Source organism: Anomaloglossus baeobatrachus, unplaced genomic scaffold (genome assembly GCF_048569485.1).
Source record: "Anomaloglossus baeobatrachus isolate aAnoBae1 unplaced genomic scaffold, aAnoBae1.hap1 Scaffold_5036, whole genome shotgun sequence".
NCBI classification, from domain to species: Eukaryota; Metazoa; Chordata; class Amphibia; order Anura; family Aromobatidae; genus Anomaloglossus; species Anomaloglossus baeobatrachus.
In genome coordinates, this window is record NW_027444392.1 from 1 (window position 1) to 23,794 (window position 23,794).

The following is a 23,794-nucleotide window of genomic DNA, read 5'->3' on the forward strand; positions in this document are numbered from 1 at the left end:
CCCGATTTAATGAATTGGAAGAAAGCATACGTCTTCATATGCACCTCAATTTGGCCCATTCACTTTTCACACTTCCTCCTTTTGTTTTTTATCTTTCACACTTTTGACTTTCTTTATTCATCCAAATAGCAAACTCATCACCACTCAACCTGACCAACTCGGCTATGTCCCCGTGCTGCAGTTCTCTGTCTTATCTAGATCATTTGCAATTGAATGGAATAGATCCCTTTTGGACAAAGTGGATTCACCTGCTGCTGCAGTGACCACAGGTGTGATAACATCTAGAATTGGCATCTGGTGCGATCTCTCCGCTTCCACTCCAAAGAAAGTTACCTGTTCTATTCCTATCATGCATTGGTTTTTGGGGTTTTCTTTGAGTAATGATGATCTCTTTAGTAGTCTGTTGGCGCCCTCTCCTGGAGGAATAGTTTGCTTGCTCTTGGACATTCTAAAAGAGAGGTCATGATAGACATTGAGCTTCTGAGCTCAATTGGGGACAGTCATGGGTGATGAATGTTTGCAACCTACTGCGAAGCCTCATACCGCAATATAAGGAACGTCAAATACTAAGAAAGGGCGGCCTATGAAAGAATTACTACTTTCAATAAGTACACTTAAACGGCTAATTGGGAATAGAAAAACTGTAAAAAGCCCTCTGAGAAAGCCCCCCTCTAACCTTTGATAGTAAGCTTTTCTGTAGTCTGCCTGTTGATGTATTTTCCGTTTGAACTGTGCACAACATGAAGAGACGGAACACTGGCGGCTTGTCACAATGCCCCCCGATGACATCACAATAGCGCTGCTGCCTAGAAAACAAGCTGCGCAGAAGAAGTTGTTCTTTGGGTGGGAGGGTGGGCTAGTGGAAGGAGGGGGCAATCTCTTTTTTTCCCGGGTGGTAGGGGGATGACAGGAGAAGGGAAGCGGGTGGTGAGAAAGGTACAGAGGGCAGGGTTTGGGGGCTGGGAAGGAAAGGGAAAAGATTAGGGTTTGGGGATGATGAAAGGGCTTTCTACGGGTAAGGATGGCAAAGGGTGGCAGTGACGGAAAGTCAGGCAACCTGTCCTGTCCGTCTTTTTGTATCGTGAATTGGAAAGACTGCAAGGGGGAGGGGAGTTGCTTGCGCCCTAAAGGAGGAGTTATTCAGATTCATTGCAGTGGGCGGCGGCTGCAAAACGCACCATTCTTCTTGTTTTGGCTCTGCAAAGCAGCCTTTTCAAGGGTTGGCTTGGGTGACAAAATGTCTTGTGTAGGCGTGGGTTTGTCTCCCTCTCGCTCTCTCTCCCTAAGATGTGTCCGGCATAGGCCAGGGTGCCACTCGAGGCCCAAACCAATTCTGGTTATCGCTTCTCGGCCTTTTGGCTAAGATCAAGTGTAGTATCTGTTCTTATCAGTTTAATATCTGATACGTCCCCTATCTGGGGACCATATATTAAATGGATTTTTAGAACAGGGAGATGGAAAAAGAGCTTGCTCTGTCCACTCCACGCATTGACCTGGTATTGCAGTACCTCCAGGAACGGTGCACCCCTTCTTAACCCAGTTTCCAAAAGCAGAACTCAATTCACCTGATTCATATTAGCCCGATTTAATGAATTGGAAGAAAGCATACGTCTTCATATGCACCTCAATTTGGCCCATTCACTTTTCACACTTCCTCCTTTTGTTTTTTATCTTTCACACTTTTGACTTTCTTTATTCATCCAAATAGCAAACTCATCACCACTCAACCTGACCAACTCGGCTATGTCCCCGTGCTGCAGTTCTCTGTCTTATCTAGATCATTTGCAATTGAATGGAATAGATCCCTTTTGGACAAAGTGGATTCACCTGCTGCTGCAGTGACCACAGGTGTGATAACATCTAGAATTGGCATCTGGTGCGATCTCTCCGCTTCCACTCCAAAGAAAGTTACCTGTTTATTCCTATCATGCATTGGTTTTTGGGGTTTTCTTTGAGTAATGATGATCTCTTTAGTAGTCTGTTGGCGCCCTCTCCTGGAGGAATAGTTTGCTTGCTCTTGGACATTCTAAAAGAGAGGTCATGATAGACATTGAGCTTCTGAGCTCAATTGGGGACAGTCATGGGTGATGAATGTTTGCAACCTACTGCGAAGCCTCATACCGCAATATAAGGAACGTCAAATACTAAGAAAGGGCGGCCTATGAAAGAATTACTACTTTCAATAAGTACACTTAAACGGCTAATTGGGAATAGAAAAACTGTAAAAAGCCCTCTGAGAAAGCCCCCCTCTAACCTTTGATAGTAAGCTTTTCTGTAGTCTGCCTGTTGATGTATTTTCCGTTTGAACTGTGCACAACATGAAGAGACGGAACACTGGCGGCTTGTCACAATGCCCCCCGATGACATCACAATAGCGCTGCTGCCTAGAAAACAAGCTGCGCAGAAGAAGTTGTTCTTTGGGTGGGAGGGTGGGCTAGTGGAAGGAGGGGGCAATCTCTTTTTTTCCCGGGTGGTAGGGGGATGACAGGAGAAGGGAAGCGGGTGGTGAGAAAGGTACAGAGGGCAGGGTTTGGGGGCTGGGAAGGAAAGGGAAAAGATTAGGGTTTGGGGATGATGAAAGGGCTTTCTACGGGTAAGGATGGCAAAGGGTGGCAGTGACGGAAAGTCAGGCAACCTGTCCTGTCCGTCTTTTTGTATCGTGAATTGGAAAGACTGCAAGGGGGAGGGGAGTTGCTTGCGCCCTAAAGGAGGAGTTATTCAGATTCATTGCAGTGGGCGGCGGCTGCAAAACGCACCATTCTTCTTGTTTTGGCTCTGCAAAGCAGCCTTTTCAAGGGTTGGCTTGGGTGACAAAATGTCTTGTGTAGGCGTGGGTTTGTCTCCCTCTCGCTCTCTCTCCCTAAGATGTGTCCGGCATAGGCCAGGGTGCCACTCGAGGCCCAAACCAATTCTGGTTATCGCTTCTCGGCCTTTTGGCTAAGATCAAGTGTAGTATCTGTTCTTATCAGTTTAATATCTGATACGTCCCCTATCTGGGGACCATATATTAAATGGATTTTTAGAACAGGGAGATGGAAAAAGAGCTTGCTCTGTCCACTCCACGCATTGACCTGGTATTGCAGTACCTCCAGGAACGGTGCACCCCTTCTTAACCCAGTTTCCAAAAGCAGAACTCAATTCACCTGATTCATATTAGCCCGATTTAATGAATTGGAAGAAAGCATACGTCTTCATATGCACCTCAATTTGGCCCATTCACTTTTCACACTTCCTCCTTTTGTTTTTTATCTTTCACACTTTTGACTTTCTTTATTCATCCAAATAGCAAACTCATCACCACTCAACCTGACCAACTCGGCTATGTCCCCGTGCTGCAGTTCTCTGTCTTATCTAGATCATTTGCAATTGAATGGAATAGATCCCTTTTGGACAAAGTGGATTCACCTGCTGCTGCAGTGACCACAGGTGTGATAACATCTAGAATTGGCATCTGGTGCGATCTCTCCGCTTCCACTCCAAAGAAAGTTACCTGTTTATTCCTATCATGCATTGGTTTTTGGGGTTTTCTTTGAGTAATGATGATCTCTTTAGTAGTCTGTTGGCGCCCTCTCCTGGAGGAATAGTTTGCTTGCTCTTGGACATTCTAAAAGAGAGGTCATGATAGACATTGAGCTTCTGAGCTCAATTGGGGACAGTCATGGGTGATGAATGTTTGCAACCTACTGCGAAGCCTCATACCGCAATATAAGGAACGTCAAATACTAAGAAAGGGCGGCCTATGAAAGAATTACTACTTTCAATAAGTACACTTAAACGGCTAATTGGGAATAGAAAAACTGTAAAAAGCCCTCTGAGAAAGCCCCCCTCTAACCTTTGATAGTAAGCTTTTCTGTAGTCTGCCTGTTGATGTATTTTCCGTTTGAACTGTGCACAACATGAAGAGACGGAACACTGGCGGCTTGTCACAATGCCCCCCGATGACATCACAATAGCGCTGCTGCCTAGAAAACAAGCTGCGCAGAAGAAGTTGTTCTTTGGGTGGGAGGGTGGGCTAGTGGAAGGAGGGGGCAATCTCTTTTTTTCCCGGGTGGTAGGGGGATGACAGGAGAAGGGAAGCGGGTGGTGAGAAAGGTACAGAGGGCAGGGTTTGGGGGCTGGGAAGGAAAGGGAAAAGATTAGGGTTTGGGGATGATGAAAGGGCTTTCTACGGGTAAGGATGGCAAAGGGTGGCAGTGACGGAAAGTCAGGCAACCTGTCCTGTCCGTCTTTTTGTATCGTGAATTGGAAAGACTGCAAGGGGGAGGGGAGTTGCTTGCGCCCTAAAGGAGGAGTTATTCAGATTCATTGCAGTGGGCGGCGGCTGCAAAACGCACCATTCTTCTTGTTTTGGCTCTGCAAAGCAGCCTTTTCAAGGGTTGGCTTGGGTGACAAAATGTCTTGTGTAGGCGTGGGTTTGTCTCCCTCTCGCTCTCTCTCCCTAAGATGTGTCCGGCATAGGCCAGGGTGCCACTCGAGGCCCAAACCAATTCTGGTTATCGCTTCTCGGCCTTTTGGCTAAGATCAAGTGTAGTATCTGTTCTTATCAGTTTAATATCTGATACGTCCCCTATCTGGGGACCATATATTAAATGGATTTTTAGAACAGGGAGATGGAAAAAGAGCTTGCTCTGTCCACTCCACGCATTGACCTGGTATTGCAGTACCTCCAGGAACGGTGCACCCCTTCTTAACCCAGTTTCCAAAAGCAGAACTCAATTCACCTGATTCATATTAGCCCGATTTAATGAATTGGAAGAAAGCATACGTCTTCATATGCACCTCAATTTGGCCCATTCACTTTTCACACTTCCTCCTTTTGTTTTTTATCTTTCACACTTTTGACTTTCTTTATTCATCCAAATAGCAAACTCATCACCACTCAACCTGACCAACTCGGCTATGTCCCCGTGCTGCAGTTCTCTGTCTTATCTAGATCATTTGCAATTGAATGGAATAGATCCCTTTTGGACAAAGTGGATTCACCTGCTGCTGCAGTGACCACAGGTGTGATAACATCTAGAATTGGCATCTGGTGCGATCTCTCCGCTTCCACTCCAAAGAAAGTTACCTGTTTATTCCTATCATGCATTGGTTTTTGGGGTTTTCTTTGAGTAATGATGATCTCTTTAGTAGTCTGTTGGCGCCCTCTCCTGGAGGAATAGTTTGCTTGCTCTTGGACATTCTAAAAGAGAGGTCATGATAGACATTGAGCTTCTGAGCTCAATTGGGGACAGTCATGGGTGATGAATGTTTGCAACCTACTGCGAAGCCTCATACCGCAATATAAGGAACGTCAAATACTAAGAAAGGGCGGCCTATGAAAGAATTACTACTTTCAATAAGTACACTTAAACGGCTAATTGGGAATAGAAAAACTGTAAAAAGCCCTCTGAGAAAGCCCCCCTCTAACCTTTGATAGTAAGCTTTTCTGTAGTCTGCCTGTTGATGTATTTTCCGTTTGAACTGTGCACAACATGAAGAGACGGAACACTGGCGGCTTGTCACAATGCCCCCCGATGACATCACAATAGCGCTGCTGCCTAGAAAACAAGCTGCGCAGAAGAAGTTGTTCTTTGGGTGGGAGGGTGGGCTAGTGGAAGGAGGGGGCAATCTCTTTTTTTCCCGGGTGGTAGGGGGATGACAGGAGAAGGGAAGCGGGTGGTGAGAAAGGTACAGAGGGCAGGGTTTGGGGGCTGGGAAGGAAAGGGAAAAGATTAGGGTTTGGGGATGATGAAAGGGCTTTCTACGGGTAAGGATGGCAAAGGGTGGCAGTGACGGAAAGTCAGGCAACCTGTCCTGTCCGTCTTTTTGTATCGTGAATTGGAAAGACTGCAAGGGGGAGGGGAGTTGCTTGCGCCCTAAAGGAGGAGTTATTCAGATTCATTGCAGTGGGCGGCGGCTGCAAAACGCACCATTCTTCTTGTTTTGGCTCTGCAAAGCAGCCTTTTCAAGGGTTGGCTTGGGTGACAAAATGTCTTGTGTAGGCGTGGGTTTGTCTCCCTCTCGCTCTCTCTCCCTAAGATGTGTCCGGCATAGGCCAGGGTGCCACTCGAGGCCCAAACCAATTCTGGTTATCGCTTCTCGGCCTTTTGGCTAAGATCAAGTGTAGTATCTGTTCTTATCAGTTTAATATCTGATACGTCCCCTATCTGGGGACCATATATTAAATGGATTTTTAGAACAGGGAGATGGAAAAAGAGCTTGCTCTGTCCACTCCACGCATTGACCTGGTATTGCAGTACCTCCAGGAACGGTGCACCCCTTCTTAACCCAGTTTCCAAAAGCAGAACTCAATTCACCTGATTCATATTAGCCCGATTTAATGAATTGGAAGAAAGCATACGTCTTCATATGCACCTCAATTTGGCCCATTCACTTTTCACACTTCCTCCTTTTGTTTTTTATCTTTCACACTTTTGACTTTCTTTATTCATCCAAATAGCAAACTCATCACCACTCAACCTGACCAACTCGGCTATGTCCCCGTGCTGCAGTTCTCTGTCTTATCTAGATCATTTGCAATTGAATGGAATAGATCCCTTTTGGACAAAGTGGATTCACCTGCTGCTGCAGTGACCACAGGTGTGATAACATCTAGAATTGGCATCTGGTGCGATCTCTCCGCTTCCACTCCAAAGAAAGTTACCTGTTTATTCCTATCATGCATTGGTTTTTGGGGTTTTCTTTGAGTAATGATGATCTCTTTAGTAGTCTGTTGGCGCCCTCTCCTGGAGGAATAGTTTGCTTGCTCTTGGACATTCTAAAAGAGAGGTCATGATAGACATTGAGCTTCTGAGCTCAATTGGGGACAGTCATGGGTGATGAATGTTTGCAACCTACTGCGAAGCCTCATACCGCAATATAAGGAACGTCAAATACTAAGAAAGGGCGGCCTATGAAAGAATTACTACTTTCAATAAGTACACTTAAACGGCTAATTGGGAATAGAAAAACTGTAAAAAGCCCTCTGAGAAAGCCCCCCTCTAACCTTTGATAGTAAGCTTTTCTGTAGTCTGCCTGTTGATGTATTTTCCGTTTGAACTGTGCACAACATGAAGAGACGGAACACTGGCGGCTTGTCACAATGCCCCCCGATGACATCACAATAGCGCTGCTGCCTAGAAAACAAGCTGCGCAGAAGAAGTTGTTCTTTGGGTGGGAGGGTGGGCTAGTGGAAGGAGGGGGCAATCTCTTTTTTTCCCGGGTGGTAGGGGGATGACAGGAGAAGGGAAGCGGGTGGTGAGAAAGGTACAGAGGGCAGGGTTTGGGGGCTGGGAAGGAAAGGGAAAAGATTAGGGTTTGGGGATGATGAAAGGGCTTTCTACGGGTAAGGATGGCAAAGGGTGGCAGTGACGGAAAGTCAGGCAACCTGTCCTGTCCGTCTTTTTGTATCGTGAATTGGAAAGACTGCAAGGGGGAGGGGAGTTGCTTGCGCCCTAAAGGAGGAGTTATTCAGATTCATTGCAGTGGGCGGCGGCTGCAAAACGCACCATTCTTCTTGTTTTGGCTCTGCAAAGCAGCCTTTTCAAGGGTTGGCTTGGGTGACAAAATGTCTTGTGTAGGCGTGGGTTTGTCTCCCTCTCGCTCTCTCTCCCTAAGATGTGTCCGGCATAGGCCAGGGTGCCACTCGAGGCCCAAACCAATTCTGGTTATCGCTTCTCGGCCTTTTGGCTAAGATCAAGTGTAGTATCTGTTCTTATCAGTTTAATATCTGATACGTCCCCTATCTGGGGACCATATATTAAATGGATTTTTAGAACAGGGAGATGGAAAAAGAGCTTGCTCTGTCCACTCCACGCATTGACCTGGTATTGCAGTACCTCCAGGAACGGTGCACCCCTTCTTAACCCAGTTTCCAAAAGCAGAACTCAATTCACCTGATTCATATTAGCCCGATTTAATGAATTGGAAGAAAGCATACGTCTTCATATGCACCTCAATTTGGCCCATTCACTTTTCACACTTCCTCCTTTTGTTTTTTATCTTTCACACTTTTGACTTTCTTTATTCATCCAAATAGCAAACTCATCACCACTCAACCTGACCAACTCGGCTATGTCCCCGTGCTGCAGTTCTCTGTCTTATCTAGATCATTTGCAATTGAATGGAATAGATCCCTTTTGGACAAAGTGGATTCACCTGCTGCTGCAGTGACCACAGGTGTGATAACATCTAGAATTGGCATCTGGTGCGATCTCTCCGCTTCCACTCCAAAGAAAGTTACCTGTTTATTCCTATCATGCATTGGTTTTTGGGGTTTTCTTTGAGTAATGATGATCTCTTTAGTAGTCTGTTGGCGCCCTCTCCTGGAGGAATAGTTTGCTTGCTCTTGGACATTCTAAAAGAGAGGTCATGATAGACATTGAGCTTCTGAGCTCAATTGGGGACAGTCATGGGTGATGAATGTTTGCAACCTACTGCGAAGCCTCATACCGCAATATAAGGAACGTCAAATACTAAGAAAGGGCGGCCTATGAAAGAATTACTACTTTCAATAAGTACACTTAAACGGCTAATTGGGAATAGAAAAACTGTAAAAAGCCCTCTGAGAAAGCCCCCCTCTAACCTTTGATAGTAAGCTTTTCTGTAGTCTGCCTGTTGATGTATTTTCCGTTTGAACTGTGCACAACATGAAGAGACGGAACACTGGCGGCTTGTCACAATGCCCCCCGATGACATCACAATAGCGCTGCTGCCTAGAAAACAAGCTGCGCAGAAGAAGTTGTTCTTTGGGTGGGAGGGTGGGCTAGTGGAAGGAGGGGGCAATCTCTTTTTTTCCCGGGTGGTAGGGGGATGACAGGAGAAGGGAAGCGGGTGGTGAGAAAGGTACAGAGGGCAGGGTTTGGGGGCTGGGAAGGAAAGGGAAAAGATTAGGGTTTGGGGATGATGAAAGGGCTTTCTACGGGTAAGGATGGCAAAGGGTGGCAGTGACGGAAAGTCAGGCAACCTGTCCTGTCCGTCTTTTTGTATCGTGAATTGGAAAGACTGCAAGGGGGAGGGGAGTTGCTTGCGCCCTAAAGGAGGAGTTATTCAGATTCATTGCAGTGGGCGGCGGCTGCAAAACGCACCATTCTTCTTGTTTTGGCTCTGCAAAGCAGCCTTTTCAAGGGTTGGCTTGGGTGACAAAATGTCTTGTGTAGGCGTGGGTTTGTCTCCCTCTCGCTCTCTCTCCCTAAGATGTGTCCGGCATAGGCCAGGGTGCCACTCGAGGCCCAAACCAATTCTGGTTATCGCTTCTCGGCCTTTTGGCTAAGATCAAGTGTAGTATCTGTTCTTATCAGTTTAATATCTGATACGTCCCCTATCTGGGGACCATATATTAAATGGATTTTTAGAACAGGGAGATGGAAAAAGAGCTTGCTCTGTCCACTCCACGCATTGACCTGGTATTGCAGTACCTCCAGGAACGGTGCACCCCTTCTTAACCCAGTTTCCAAAAGCAGAACTCAATTCACCTGATTCATATTAGCCCGATTTAATGAATTGGAAGAAAGCATACGTCTTCATATGCACCTCAATTTGGCCCATTCACTTTTCACACTTCCTCCTTTTGTTTTTTATCTTTCACACTTTTGACTTTCTTTATTCATCCAAATAGCAAACTCATCACCACTCAACCTGACCAACTCGGCTATGTCCCCGTGCTGCAGTTCTCTGTCTTATCTAGATCATTTGCAATTGAATGGAATAGATCCCTTTTGGACAAAGTGGATTCACCTGCTGCTGCAGTGACCACAGGTGTGATAACATCTAGAATTGGCATCTGGTGCGATCTCTCCGCTTCCACTCCAAAGAAAGTTACCTGTTTATTCCTATCATGCATTGGTTTTTGGGGTTTTCTTTGAGTAATGATGATCTCTTTAGTAGTCTGTTGGCGCCCTCTCCTGGAGGAATAGTTTGCTTGCTCTTGGACATTCTAAAAGAGAGGTCATGATAGACATTGAGCTTCTGAGCTCAATTGGGGACAGTCATGGGTGATGAATGTTTGCAACCTACTGCGAAGCCTCATACCGCAATATAAGGAACGTCAAATACTAAGAAAGGGCGGCCTATGAAAGAATTACTACTTTCAATAAGTACACTTAAACGGCTAATTGGGAATAGAAAAACTGTAAAAAGCCCTCTGAGAAAGCCCCCCTCTAACCTTTGATAGTAAGCTTTTCTGTAGTCTGCCTGTTGATGTATTTTCCGTTTGAACTGTGCACAACATGAAGAGACGGAACACTGGCGGCTTGTCACAATGCCCCCCGATGACATCACAATAGCGCTGCTGCCTAGAAAACAAGCTGCGCAGAAGAAGTTGTTCTTTGGGTGGGAGGGTGGGCTAGTGGAAGGAGGGGGCAATCTCTTTTTTTCCCGGGTGGTAGGGGGATGACAGGAGAAGGGAAGCGGGTGGTGAGAAAGGTACAGAGGGCAGGGTTTGGGGGCTGGGAAGGAAAGGGAAAAGATTAGGGTTTGGGGATGATGAAAGGGCTTTCTACGGGTAAGGATGGCAAAGGGTGGCAGTGACGGAAAGTCAGGCAACCTGTCCTGTCCGTCTTTTTGTATCGTGAATTGGAAAGACTGCAAGGGGGAGGGGAGTTGCTTGCGCCCTAAAGGAGGAGTTATTCAGATTCATTGCAGTGGGCGGCGGCTGCAAAACGCACCATTCTTCTTGTTTTGGCTCTGCAAAGCAGCCTTTTCAAGGGTTGGCTTGGGTGACAAAATGTCTTGTGTAGGCGTGGGTTTGTCTCCCTCTCGCTCTCTCTCCCTAAGATGTGTCCGGCATAGGCCAGGGTGCCACTCGAGGCCCAAACCAATTCTGGTTATCGCTTCTCGGCCTTTTGGCTAAGATCAAGTGTAGTATCTGTTCTTATCAGTTTAATATCTGATACGTCCCCTATCTGGGGACCATATATTAAATGGATTTTTAGAACAGGGAGATGGAAAAAGAGCTTGCTCTGTCCACTCCACGCATTGACCTGGTATTGCAGTACCTCCAGGAACGGTGCACCCCTTCTTAACCCAGTTTCCAAAAGCAGAACTCAATTCACCTGATTCATATTAGCCCGATTTAATGAATTGGAAGAAAGCATACGTCTTCATATGCACCTCAATTTGGCCCATTCACTTTTCACACTTCCTCCTTTTGTTTTTTATCTTTCACACTTTTGACTTTCTTTATTCATCCAAATAGCAAACTCATCACCACTCAACCTGACCAACTCGGCTATGTCCCCGTGCTGCAGTTCTCTGTCTTATCTAGATCATTTGCAATTGAATGGAATAGATCCCTTTTGGACAAAGTGGATTCACCTGCTGCTGCAGTGACCACAGGTGTGATAACATCTAGAATTGGCATCTGGTGCGATCTCTCCGCTTCCACTCCAAAGAAAGTTACCTGTTTATTCCTATCATGCATTGGTTTTTGGGGTTTTCTTTGAGTAATGATGATCTCTTTAGTAGTCTGTTGGCGCCCTCTCCTGGAGGAATAGTTTGCTTGCTCTTGGACATTCTAAAAGAGAGGTCATGATAGACATTGAGCTTCTGAGCTCAATTGGGGACAGTCATGGGTGATGAATGTTTGCAACCTACTGCGAAGCCTCATACCGCAATATAAGGAACGTCAAATACTAAGAAAGGGCGGCCTATGAAAGAATTACTACTTTCAATAAGTACACTTAAACGGCTAATTGGGAATAGAAAAACTGTAAAAAGCCCTCTGAGAAAGCCCCCCTCTAACCTTTGATAGTAAGCTTTTCTGTAGTCTGCCTGTTGATGTATTTTCCGTTTGAACTGTGCACAACATGAAGAGACGGAACACTGGCGGCTTGTCACAATGCCCCCCGATGACATCACAATAGCGCTGCTGCCTAGAAAACAAGCTGCGCAGAAGAAGTTGTTCTTTGGGTGGGAGGGTGGGCTAGTGGAAGGAGGGGGCAATCTCTTTTTTTCCCGGGTGGTAGGGGGATGACAGGAGAAGGGAAGCGGGTGGTGAGAAAGGTACAGAGGGCAGGGTTTGGGGGCTGGGAAGGAAAGGGAAAAGATTAGGGTTTGGGGATGATGAAAGGGCTTTCTACGGGTAAGGATGGCAAAGGGTGGCAGTGACGGAAAGTCAGGCAACCTGTCCTGTCCGTCTTTTTGTATCGTGAATTGGAAAGACTGCAAGGGGGAGGGGAGTTGCTTGCGCCCTAAAGGAGGAGTTATTCAGATTCATTGCAGTGGGCGGCGGCTGCAAAACGCACCATTCTTCTTGTTTTGGCTCTGCAAAGCAGCCTTTTCAAGGGTTGGCTTGGGTGACAAAATGTCTTGTGTAGGCGTGGGTTTGTCTCCCTCTCGCTCTCTCTCCCTAAGATGTGTCCGGCATAGGCCAGGGTGCCACTCGAGGCCCAAACCAATTCTGGTTATCGCTTCTCGGCCTTTTGGCTAAGATCAAGTGTAGTATCTGTTCTTATCAGTTTAATATCTGATACGTCCCCTATCTGGGGACCATATATTAAATGGATTTTTAGAACAGGGAGATGGAAAAAGAGCTTGCTCTGTCCACTCCACGCATTGACCTGGTATTGCAGTACCTCCAGGAACGGTGCACCCCTTCTTAACCCAGTTTCCAGAAGCAGAACTCAATTCACCTGATTCATATTAGCCCGATTTAATGAATTGGAAGAAAGCATACGTCTTCATATGCACCTCAATTTGGCCCATTCACTTTTCACACTTCCTCCTTTTGTTTTTTATCTTTCACACTTTTGACTTTCTTTATTCATCCAAATAGCAAACTCATCACCACTCAACCTGACCAACTCGGCTATGTCCCCGTGCTGCAGTTCTCTGTCTTATCTAGATCATTTGCAATTGAATGGAATAGATCCCTTTTGGACAAAGTGGATTCACCTGCTGCTGCAGTGACCACAGGTGTGATAACATCTAGAATTGGCATCTGGTGCGATCTCTCCGCTTCCACTCCAAAGAAAGTTACCTGTTTATTCCTATCATGCATTGGTTTTTGGGGTTTTCTTTGAGTAATGATGATCTCTTTAGTAGTCTGTTGGCGCCCTCTCCTGGAGGAATAGTTTGCTTGCTCTTGGACATTCTAAAAGAGAGGTCATGATAGACATTGAGCTTCTGAGCTCAATTGGGGACAGTCATGGGTGATGAATGTTTGCAACCTACTGCGAAGCCTCATACCGCAATATAAGGAACGTCAAATACTAAGAAAGGGCGGCCTATGAAAGAATTACTACTTTCAATAAGTACACTTAAACGGCTAATTGGGAATAGAAAAACTGTAAAAAGCCCTCTGAGAAAGCCCCCCTCTAACCTTTGATAGTAAGCTTTTCTGTAGTCTGCCTGTTGATGTATTTTCCGTTTGAACTGTGCACAACATGAAGAGACGGAACACTGGCGGCTTGTCACAATGCCCCCCGATGACATCACAATAGCGCTGCTGCCTAGAAAACAAGCTGCGCAGAAGAAGTTGTTCTTTGGGTGGGAGGGTGGGCTAGTGGAAGGAGGGGGCAATCTCTTTTTTTCCCGGGTGGTAGGGGGATGACAGGAGAAGGGAAGCGGGTGGTGAGAAAGGTACAGAGGGCAGGGTTTGGGGGCTGGGAAGGAAAGGGAAAAGATTAGGGTTTGGGGATGATGAAAGGGCTTTCTACGGGTAAGGATGGCAAAGGGTGGCAGTGACGGAAAGTCAGGCAACCTGTCCTGTCCGTCTTTTTGTATCGTGAATTGGAAAGACTGCAAGGGGGAGGGGAGTTGCTTGCGCCCTAAAGGAGGAGTTATTCAGATTCATTGCAGTGGGCGGCGGCTGCAAAACGCACCATTCTTCTTGTTTTGGCTCTGCAAAGCAGCCTTTTCAAGGGTTGGCTTGGGTGACAAAATGTCTTGTGTAGGCGTGGGTTTGTCTCCCTCTCGCTCTCTCTCCCTAAGATGTGTCCGGCATAGGCCAGGGTGCCACTCGAGGCCCAAACCAATTCTGGTTATCGCTTCTCGGCCTTTTGGCTAAGATCAAGTGTAGTATCTGTTCTTATCAGTTTAATATCTGATACGTCCCCTATCTGGGGACCATATATTAAATGGATTTTTAGAACAGGGAGATGGAAAAAGAGCTTGCTCTGTCCACTCCACGCATTGACCTGGTATTGCAGTACCTCCAGGAACGGTGCACCCCTTCTTAACCCAGTTTCCAAAAGCAGAACTCAATTCACCTGATTCATATTAGCCCGATTTAATGAATTGGAAGAAAGCATACGTCTTCATATGCACCTCAATTTGGCCCATTCACTTTTCACACTTCCTCCTTTTGTTTTTTATCTTTCACACTTTTGACTTTCTTTATTCATCCAAATAGCAAACTCATCACCACTCAACCTGACCAACTCGGCTATGTCCCCGTGCTGCAGTTCTCTGTCTTATCTAGATCATTTGCAATTGAATGGAATAGATCCCTTTTGGACAAAGTGGATTCACCTGCTGCTGCAGTGACCACAGGTGTGATAACATCTAGAATTGGCATCTGGTGCGATCTCTCCGCTTCCACTCCAAAGAAAGTTACCTGTTTATTCCTATCATGCATTGGTTTTTGGGGTTTTCTTTGAGTAATGATGATCTCTTTAGTAGTCTGTTGGCGCCCTCTCCTGGAGGAATAGTTTGCTTGCTCTTGGACATTCTAAAAGAGAGGTCATGATAGACATTGAGCTTCTGAGCTCAATTGGGGACAGTCATGGGTGATGAATGTTTGCAACCTACTGCGAAGCCTCATACCGCAATATAAGGAACGTCAAATACTAAGAAAGGGCGGCCTATGAAAGAATTACTACTTTCAATAAGTACACTTAAACGGCTAATTGGGAATAGAAAAACTGTAAAAAGCCCTCTGAGAAAGCCCCCCTCTAACCTTTGATAGTAAGCTTTTCTGTAGTCTGCCTGTTGATGTATTTTCCGTTTGAACTGTGCACAACATGAAGAGACGGAACACTGGCGGCTTGTCACAATGCCCCCCGATGACATCACAATAGCGCTGCTGCCTAGAAAACAAGCTGCGCAGAAGAAGTTGTTCTTTGGGTGGGAGGGTGGGCTAGTGGAAGGAGGGGGCAATCTCTTTTTTTCCCGGGTGGTAGGGGGATGACAGGAGAAGGGAAGCGGGTGGTGAGAAAGGTACAGAGGGCAGGGTTTGGGGGCTGGGAAGGAAAGGGAAAAGATTAGGGTTTGGGGATGATGAAAGGGCTTTCTACGGGTAAGGATGGCAAAGGGTGGCAGTGACGGAAAGTCAGGCAACCTGTCCTGTCCGTCTTTTTGTATCGTGAATTGGAAAGACTGCAAGGGGGAGGGGAGTTGCTTGCGCCCTAAAGGAGGAGTTATTCAGATTCATTGCAGTGGGCGGCGGCTGCAAAACGCACCATTCTTCTTGTTTTGGCTCTGCAAAGCAGCCTTTTCAAGGGTTGGCTTGGGTGACAAAATGTCTTGTGTAGGCGTGGGTTTGTCTCCCTCTCGCTCTCTCTCCCTAAGATGTGTCCGGCATAGGCCAGGGTGCCACTCGAGGCCCAAACCAATTCTGGTTATCGCTTCTCGGCCTTTTGGCTAAGATCAAGTGTAGTATCTGTTCTTATCAGTTTAATATCTGATACGTCCCCTATCTGGGGACCATATATTAAATGGATTTTTAGAACAGGGAGATGGAAAAAGAGCTTGCTCTGTCCACTCCACGCATTGACCTGGTATTGCAGTACCTCCAGGAACGGTGCACCCCTTCTTAACCCAGTTTCCAAAAGCAGAACTCAATTCACCTGATTCATATTAGCCCGATTTAATGAATTGGAAGAAAGCATACGTCTTCATATGCACCTCAATTTGGCCCATTCACTTTTCACACTTCCTCCTTTTGTTTTTTATCTTTCACACTTTTGACTTTCTTTATTCATCCAAATAGCAAACTCATCACCACTCAACCTGACCAACTCGGCTATGTCCCCGTGCTGCAGTTCTCTGTCTTATCTAGATCATTTGCAATTGAATGGAATAGATCCCTTTTGGACAAAGTGGATTCACCTGCTGCTGCAGTGACCACAGGTGTGATAACATCTAGAATTGGCATCTGGTGCGATCTCTCCGCTTCCACTCCAAAGAAAGTTACCTGTTTATTCCTATCATGCATTGGTTTTTGGGGTTTTCTTTGAGTAATGATGATCTCTTTAGTAGTCTGTTGGCGCCCTCTCCTGGAGGAATAGTTTGCTTGCTCTTGGACATTCTAAAAGAGAGGTCATGATAGACATTGAGCTTCTGAGCTCAATTGGGGACAGTCATGGGTGATGAATGTTTGCAACCTACTGCGAAGCCTCATACCGCAATATAAGGAACGTCAAATACTAAGAAAGGGCGGCCTATGAAAGAATTACTACTTTCAATAAGTACACTTAAACGGCTAATTGGGAATAGAAAAACTGTAAAAAGCCCTCTGAGAAAGCCCCCCTCTAACCTTTGATAGTAAGCTTTTCTGTAGTCTGCCTGTTGATGTATTTTCCGTTTGAACTGTGCACAACATGAAGAGACGGAACACTGGCGGCTTGTCACAATGCCCCCCGATGACATCACAATAGCGCTGCTGCCTAGAAAACAAGCTGCGCAGAAGAAGTTGTTCTTTGGGTGGGAGGGTGGGCTAGTGGAAGGAGGGGGCAATCTCTTTTTTTCCCGGGTGGTAGGGGGATGACAGGAGAAGGGAAGCGGGTGGTGAGAAAGGTACAGAGGGCAGGGTTTGGGGGCTGGGAAGGAAAGGGAAAAGATTAGGGTTTGGGGATGATGAAAGGGCTTTCTACGGGTAAGGATGGCAAAGGGTGGCAGTGACGGAAAGTCAGGCAACCTGTCCTGTCCGTCTTTTTGTATCGTGAATTGGAAAGACTGCAAGGGGGAGGGGAGTTGCTTGCGCCCTAAAGGAGGAGTTATTCAGATTCATTGCAGTGGGCGGCGGCTGCAAAACGCACCATTCTTCTTGTTTTGGCTCTGCAAAGCAGCCTTTTCAAGGGTTGGCTTGGGTGACAAAATGTCTTGTGTAGGCGTGGGTTTGTCTCCCTCTCGCTCTCTCTCCCTAAGATGTGTCCGGCATAGGCCAGGGTGCCACTCGAGGCCCAAACCAATTCTGGTTATCGCTTCTCGGCCTTTTGGCTAAGATCAAGTGTAGTATCTGTTCTTATCAGTTTAATATCTGATACGTCCCCTATCTGGGGACCATATATTAAATGGATTTTTAGAACAGGGAGATGGAAAAAGAGCTTGCTCTGTCCACTCCACGCATTGACCTGGTATTGCAGTACCTCCAGGAACGGTGCACCCCTTCTTAACCCAGTTTCCAAAAGCAGAACTCAATTCACCTGATTCATATTAGCCCGATTTAATGAATTGGAAGAAAGCATACGTCTTCATATGCACCTCAATTTGGCCCATTCACTTTTCACACTTCCTCCTTTTGTTTTTTATCTTTCACACTTTTGACTTTCTTTATTCATCCAAATAGCAAACTCATCACCACTCAACCTGACCAACTCGGCTATGTCCCCGTGCTGCAGTTCTCTGTCTTATCTAGATCATTTGCAATTGAATGGAATAGATCCCTTTTGGACAAAGTGGATTCACCTGCTGCTGCAGTGACCACAGGTGTGATAACATCTAGAATTGGCATCTGGTGCGATCTCTCCGCTTCCACTCCAAAGAAAGTTACCTGTTTATTCCTATCATGCATTGGTTTTTGGGGTTTTCTTTGAGTAATGATGATCTCTTTAGTAGTCTGTTGGCGCCCTCTCCTGGAGGAATAGTTTGCTTGCTCTTGGACATTCTAAAAGAGAGGTCATGATAGACATTGAGCTTCTGAGCTCAATTGGGGACAGTCATGGGTGATGAATGTTTGCAACCTACTGCGAAGCCTCATACCGCAATATAAGGAACGTCAAATACTAAGAAAGGGCGGCCTATGAAAGAATTACTACTTTCAATAAGTACACTTAAACGGCTAATTGGGAATAGAAAAACTGTAAAAAGCCCTCTGAGAAAGCCCCCCTCTAACCTTTGATAGTAAGCTTTTCTGTAGTCTGCCTGTTGATGTATTTTCCGTTTGAACTGTGCACAACATGAAGAGACGGAACACTGGCGGCTTGTCACAATGCCCCCCGATGACATCACAATAGCGCTGCTGCCTAGAAAACAAGCTGCGCAGAAGAAGTTGTTCTTTGGGTGGGAGGGTGGGCTAGTGGAAGGAGGGGGCAATCTCTTTTTTTCCCGGGTGGTAGGGGGATGACAGGAGAAGGGAAGCGGGTGGTGAGAAAGGTACAGAGGGCAGGGTTTGGGGGCTGGGAAGGAAAGGGAAAAGATTAGGGTTTGGGGATGATGAAAGGGCTTTCTACGGGTAAGGATGGCAAAGGGTGGCAGTGACGGAAAGTCAGGCAACCTGTCCTGTCCGTCTTTTTGTATCGTGAATTGGAAAGACTGCAAGGGGGAGGGGAGTTGCTTGCGCCCTAAAGGAGGAGTTATTCAGATTCATTGCAGTGGGCGGCGGCTGCAAAACGCACCATTCTTCTTGTTTTGGCTCTGCAAAGCAGCCTTTTCAAGGGTTGGCTTGGGTGACAAAATGTCTTGTGTAGGCGTGGGTTTGTCTCCCTCTCGCTCTCTCTCCCTAAGATGTGTCCGGCATAGGCCAGGGTGCCACTCGAGGCCCAAACCAATTCTGGTTATCGCTTCTCGGCCTTTTGGCTAAGATCAAGTGTAGTATCTGTTCTTATCAGTTTAATATCTGATACGTCCCCTATCTGGGGACCATATATTAAATGGATTTTTAGAACAGGGAGATGGAAAAAGAGCTTGCTCTGTCCACTCCACGCATTGACCTGGTATTGCAGTACCTCCAGGAACGGTGCACCCCTTCTTAACCCAGTTTCCAAAAGCAGAACTCAATTCACCTGATTCATATTAGCCCGATTTAATGAATTGGAAGAAAGCATACGTCTTCATATGCACCTCAATTTGGCCCATTCACTTTTCACACTTCCTCCTTTTGTTTTTTATCTTTCACACTTTTGACTTTCTTTATTCATCCAAATAGCAAACTCATCACCACTCAACCTGACCAACTCGGCTATGTCCCCGTGCTGCAGTTCTCTGTCTTATCTAGATCATTTGCAATTGAATGGAATAGATCCCTTTTGGACAAAGTGGATTCACCTGCTGCTGCAGTGACCACAGGTGTGATAACATCTAGAATTGGCATCTGGTGCGATCTCTCCGCTTCCACTCCAAAGAAAGTTACCTGTTTATTCCTATCATGCATTGGTTTTTGGGGTTTTCTTTGAGTAATGATGATCTCTTTAGTAGTCTGTTGGCGCCCTCTCCTGGAGGAATAGTTTGCTTGCTCTTGGACATTCTAAAAGAGAGGTCATGATAGACATTGAGCTTCTGAGCTCAATTGGGGACAGTCATGGGTGATGAATGTTTGCAACCTACTGCGAAGCCTCATACCGCAATATAAGGAACGTCAAATACTAAGAAAGGGCGGCCTATGAAAGAATTACTACTTTCAATAAGTACACTTAAACGGCTAATTGGGAATAGAAAAACTGTAAAAAGCCCTCTGAGAAAGCCCCCCTCTAACCTTTGATAGTAAGCTTTTCTGTAGTCTGCCTGTTGATGTATTTTCCGTTTGAACTGTGCACAACATGAAGAGACGGAACACTGGCGGCTTGTCACAATGCCCCCCGATGACATCACAATAGCGCTGCTGCCTAGAAAACAAGCTGCGCAGAAGAAGTTGTTCTTTGGGTGGGAGGGTGGGCTAGTGGAAGGAGGGGGCAATCTCTTTTTTTCCCGGGTGGTAGGGGGATGACAGGAGAAGGGAAGCGGGTGGTGAGAAAGGTACAGAGGGCAGGGTTTGGGGGCTGGGAAGGAAAGGGAAAAGATTAGGGTTTGGGGATGATGAAAGGGCTTTCTACGGGTAAGGATGGCAAAGGGTGGCAGTGACGGAAAGTCAGGCAACCTGTCCTGTCCGTCTTTTTGTATCGTGAATTGGAAAGACTGCAAGGGGGAGGGGAGTTGCTTGCGCCCTAAAGGAGGAGTTATTCAGATTCATTGCAGTGGGCGGCGGCTGCAAAACGCACCATTCTTCTTGTTTTGGCTCTGCAAAGCAGCCTTTTCAAGGGTTGGCTTGGGTGACAAAATGTCTTGTGTAGGCGTGGGTTTGTCTCCCTCTCGCTCTCTCTCCCTAAGATGTGTCCGGCATAGGCCAGGGTGCCACTCGAGGCCCAAACCAATTCTGGTTATCGCTTCTCGGCCTTTTGGCTAAGATCAAGTGTAGTATCTGTTCTTATCAGTTTAATATCTGATACGTCCCCTATCTGGGGACCATATATTAAATGGATTTTTAGAACAGGGAGATGGAAAAAGAGCTTGCTCTGTCCACTCCACGCATTGACCTGGTATTGCAGTACCTCCAGGAACGGTGCACCCCTTCTTAACCCAGTTTCCAAAAGCAGAACTCAATTCACCTGATTCATATTAGCCCGATTTAATGAATTGGAAGAAAGCATACGTCTTCATATGCACCTCAATTTGGCCCATTCACTTTTCACACTTCCTCCTTTTGTTTTTTATCTTTCACACTTTTGACTTTCTTTATTCATCCAAATAGCAAACTCATCACCACTCAACCTGACCAACTCGGCTATGTCCCCGTGCTGCAGTTCTCTGTCTTATCTAGATCATTTGCAATTGAATGGAATAGATCCCTTTTGGACAAAGTGGATTCACCTGCTGCTGCAGTGACCACAGGTGTGATAACATCTAGAATTGGCATCTGGTGCGATCTCTCCGCTTCCACTCCAAAGAAAGTTACCTGTTTATTCCTATCATGCATTGGTTTTTGGGGTTTTCTTTGAGTAATGATGATCTCTTTAGTAGTCTGTTGGCGCCCTCTCCTGGAGGAATAGTTTGCTTGCTCTTGGACATTCTAAAAGAGAGGTCATGATAGACATTGAGCTTCTGAGCTCAATTGGGGACAGTCATGGGTGATGAATGTTTGCAACCTACTGCGAAGCCTCATACCGCAATATAAGGAACGTCAAATACTAAGAAAGGGCGGCCTATGAAAGAATTACTACTTTCAATAAGTACACTTAAACGGCTAATTGGGAATAGAAAAACTGTAAAAAGCCCTCTGAGAAAGCCCCCCTCTAACCTTTGATAGTAAGCTTTTCTGTAGTCTGCCTGTTGATGTATTTTCCGTTTGAACTGTGCACAACATGAAGAGACGGAACACTGGCGGCTTGTCACAATGCCCCCCGATGACATCACAATAGCGCTGCTGCCTAGAAAACAAGCTGCGCAGAAGAAGTTGTTCTTTGGGTGGGAGGGTGGGCTAGTGGAAGGAGGGGGCAATCTCTTTTTTTCCCGGGTGGTAGGGGGATGACAGGAGAAGGGAAGCGGGTGGTGAGAAAGGTACAGAGGGCAGGGTTTGGGGGCTGGGAAGGAAAGGGAAAAGATTAGGGTTTGGGGATGATGAAAGGGCTTTCTACGGGTAAGGATGGCAAAGGGTGGCAGTGACGGAAAGTCAGGCAACCTGTCCTGTCCGTCTTTTTGTATCGTGAATTGGAAAGACTGCAAGGGGGAGGGGAGTTGCTTGCGCCCTAAAGGAGGAGTTATTCAGATTCATTGCAGTGGGCGGCGGCTGCAAAACGCACCATTCTTCTTGTTTTGGCTCTGCAAAGCAGCCTTTTCAAGGGTTGGCTTGGGTGACAAAATGTCTTGTGTAGGCGTGGGTTTGTCTCCCTCTCGCTCTCTCTCCCTAAGATGTGTCCGGCATAGGCCAGGGTGCCACTCGAGGCCCAAACCAATTCTGGTTATCGCTTCTCGGCCTTTTGGCTAAGATCAAGTGTAGTATCTGTTCTTATCAGTTTAATATCTGATACGTCCCCTATCTGGGGACCATATATTAAATGGATTTTTAGAACAGGGAGATGGAAAAAGAGCTTGCTCTGTCCACTCCACGCATTGACCTGGTATTGCAGTACCTCCAGGAACGGTGCACCCCTTCTTAACCCAGTTTCCAAAAGCAGAACTCAATTCACCTGATTCATATTAGCCCGATTTAATGAATTGGAAGAAAGCATACGTCTTCATATGCACCTCAATTTGGCCCATTCACTTTTCACACTTCCTCCTTTTGTTTTTTATCTTTCACACTTTTGACTTTCTTTATTCATCCAAATAGCAAACTCATCACCACTCAACCTGACCAACTCGGCTATGTCCCCGTGCTGCAGTTCTCTGTCTTATCTAGATCATTTGCAATTGAATGGAATAGATCCCTTTTGGACAAAGTGGATTCACCTGCTGCTGCAGTGACCACAGGTGTGATAACATCTAGAATTGGCATCTGGTGCGATCTCTCCGCTTCCACTCCAAAGAAAGTTACCTGTTTATTCCTATCATGCATTGGTTTTTGGGGTTTTCTTTGAGTAATGATGATCTCTTTAGTAGTCTGTTGGCGCCCTCTCCTGGAGGAATAGTTTGCTTGCTCTTGGACATTCTAAAAGAGAGGTCATGATAGACATTGAGCTTCTGAGCTCAATTGGGGACAGTCATGGGTGATGAATGTTTGCAACCTACTGCGAAGCCTCATACCGCAATATAAGGAACGTCAAATACTAAGAAAGGGCGGCCTATGAAAGAATTACTACTTTCAATAAGTACACTTAAACGGCTAATTGGGAATAGAAAAACTGTAAAAAGCCCTCTGAGAAAGCCCCCCTCTAACCTTTGATAGTAAGCTTTTCTGTAGTCTGCCTGTTGATGTATTTTCCGTTTGAACTGTGCACAACATGAAGAGACGGAACACTGGCGGCTTGTCACAATGCCCCCCGATGACATCACAATAGCGCTGCTGCCTAGAAAACAAGCTGCGCAGAAGAAGTTGTTCTTTGGGTGGGAGGGTGGGCTAGTGGAAGGAGGGGGCAATCTCTTTTTTTCCCGGGTGGTAGGGGGATGACAGGAGAAGGGAAGCGGGTGGTGAGAAAGGTACAGAGGGCAGGGTTTGGGGGCTGGGAAGGAAAGGGAAAAGATTAGGGTTTGGGGATGATGAAAGGGCTTTCTACGGGTAAGGATGGCAAAGGGTGGCAGTGACGGAAAGTCAGGCAACCTGTCCTGTCCGTCTTTTTGTATCGTGAATTGGAAAGACTGCAAGGGGGAGGGGAGTTGCTTGCGCCCTAAAGGAGGAGTTATTCAGATTCATTGCAGTGGGCGGCGGCTGCAAAACGCACCATTCTTCTTGTTTTGGCTCTGCAAAGCAGCCTTTTCAAGGGTTGGCTTGGGTGACAAAATGTCTTGTGTAGGCGTGGGTTTGTCTCCCTCTCGCTCTCTCTCCCTAAGATGTGTCCGGCATAGGCCAGGGTGCCACTCGAGGCCCAAACCAATTCTGGTTATCGCTTCTCGGCCTTTTGGCTAAGATCAAGTGTAGTATCTGTTCTTATCAGTTTAATATCTGATACGTCCCCTATCTGGGGACCATATATTAAATGGATTTTTAGAACAGGGAGATGGAAAAAGAGCTTGCTCTGTCCACTCCACGCATTGACCTGGTATTGCAGTACCTCCAGGAACGGTGCACCCCTTCTTAACCCAGTTTCCAAAAGCAGAACTCAATTCACCTGATTCATATTAGCCCGATTTAATGAATTGGAAGAAAGCATACGTCTTCATATGCACCTCAATTTGGCCCATTCACTTTTCACACTTCCTCCTTTTGTTTTTTATCTTTCACACTTTTGACTTTCTTTATTCATCC

The 23,794-nt window shown here is 46.3% G+C and overlaps 15 non-coding genes across 15 annotated transcripts; all 15 read left to right on the forward strand.

The window, feature by feature from the left end:
* The first annotated feature begins 1,339 nt into the window (after positions 1–1,339).
* Positions 1,340–1,530, forward strand: LOC142282267 (U2 spliceosomal RNA). Its single transcript, XR_012744201.1, has one exon. It is a non-coding gene; the product is annotated as a U2 spliceosomal RNA (small nuclear RNA).
* Positions 1,531–2,917: 1,387 nt separating this feature from the next.
* LOC142282279 (U2 spliceosomal RNA) lies at positions 2,918–3,108 on the forward strand. The gene has a single exon (XR_012744212.1). It is a non-coding gene; the product is annotated as a U2 spliceosomal RNA (small nuclear RNA).
* A 1,387-nt stretch (positions 3,109–4,495) lies between these two features.
* Positions 4,496–4,686, forward strand: LOC142282280 (U2 spliceosomal RNA). Its single transcript, XR_012744213.1, has one exon. It is a non-coding gene; the product is annotated as a U2 spliceosomal RNA (small nuclear RNA).
* Positions 4,687–6,073: 1,387 nt separating this feature from the next.
* LOC142282281 (U2 spliceosomal RNA) lies at positions 6,074–6,264 on the forward strand. Its single transcript, XR_012744214.1, has one exon. It is a non-coding gene; the product is annotated as a U2 spliceosomal RNA (small nuclear RNA).
* Positions 6,265–7,651: 1,387 nt separating this feature from the next.
* LOC142282282 (U2 spliceosomal RNA) lies at positions 7,652–7,842 on the forward strand. Its single transcript, XR_012744215.1, has one exon. It is a non-coding gene; the product is annotated as a U2 spliceosomal RNA (small nuclear RNA).
* Positions 7,843–9,229: 1,387 nt separating this feature from the next.
* Positions 9,230–9,420, forward strand: LOC142282269 (U2 spliceosomal RNA). Its single transcript, XR_012744202.1, has one exon. It is a non-coding gene; the product is annotated as a U2 spliceosomal RNA (small nuclear RNA).
* Positions 9,421–10,807: 1,387 nt separating this feature from the next.
* LOC142282270 (U2 spliceosomal RNA) lies at positions 10,808–10,998 on the forward strand. The gene has a single exon (XR_012744203.1). It is a non-coding gene; the product is annotated as a U2 spliceosomal RNA (small nuclear RNA).
* A 1,387-nt stretch (positions 10,999–12,385) lies between these two features.
* On the forward strand, positions 12,386–12,576 carry LOC142282271 (U2 spliceosomal RNA). Its single transcript, XR_012744204.1, has one exon. It is a non-coding gene; the product is annotated as a U2 spliceosomal RNA (small nuclear RNA).
* A 1,387-nt stretch (positions 12,577–13,963) lies between these two features.
* On the forward strand, positions 13,964–14,154 carry LOC142282272 (U2 spliceosomal RNA). Its single transcript, XR_012744205.1, has one exon. It is a non-coding gene; the product is annotated as a U2 spliceosomal RNA (small nuclear RNA).
* A 1,387-nt stretch (positions 14,155–15,541) lies between these two features.
* Positions 15,542–15,732, forward strand: LOC142282273 (U2 spliceosomal RNA). Its single transcript, XR_012744206.1, has one exon. It is a non-coding gene; the product is annotated as a U2 spliceosomal RNA (small nuclear RNA).
* A 1,387-nt stretch (positions 15,733–17,119) lies between these two features.
* Positions 17,120–17,310, forward strand: LOC142282274 (U2 spliceosomal RNA). The gene has a single exon (XR_012744207.1). It is a non-coding gene; the product is annotated as a U2 spliceosomal RNA (small nuclear RNA).
* A 1,387-nt stretch (positions 17,311–18,697) lies between these two features.
* LOC142282275 (U2 spliceosomal RNA) lies at positions 18,698–18,888 on the forward strand. Its single transcript, XR_012744208.1, has one exon. It is a non-coding gene; the product is annotated as a U2 spliceosomal RNA (small nuclear RNA).
* A 1,387-nt stretch (positions 18,889–20,275) lies between these two features.
* Positions 20,276–20,466, forward strand: LOC142282276 (U2 spliceosomal RNA). The gene has a single exon (XR_012744209.1). It is a non-coding gene; the product is annotated as a U2 spliceosomal RNA (small nuclear RNA).
* Positions 20,467–21,853: 1,387 nt separating this feature from the next.
* Positions 21,854–22,044, forward strand: LOC142282277 (U2 spliceosomal RNA). Its single transcript, XR_012744210.1, has one exon. It is a non-coding gene; the product is annotated as a U2 spliceosomal RNA (small nuclear RNA).
* A 1,387-nt stretch (positions 22,045–23,431) lies between these two features.
* LOC142282278 (U2 spliceosomal RNA) lies at positions 23,432–23,622 on the forward strand. Its single transcript, XR_012744211.1, has one exon. It is a non-coding gene; the product is annotated as a U2 spliceosomal RNA (small nuclear RNA).
* Positions 23,623–23,794: the final 172 nt, after the last annotated feature.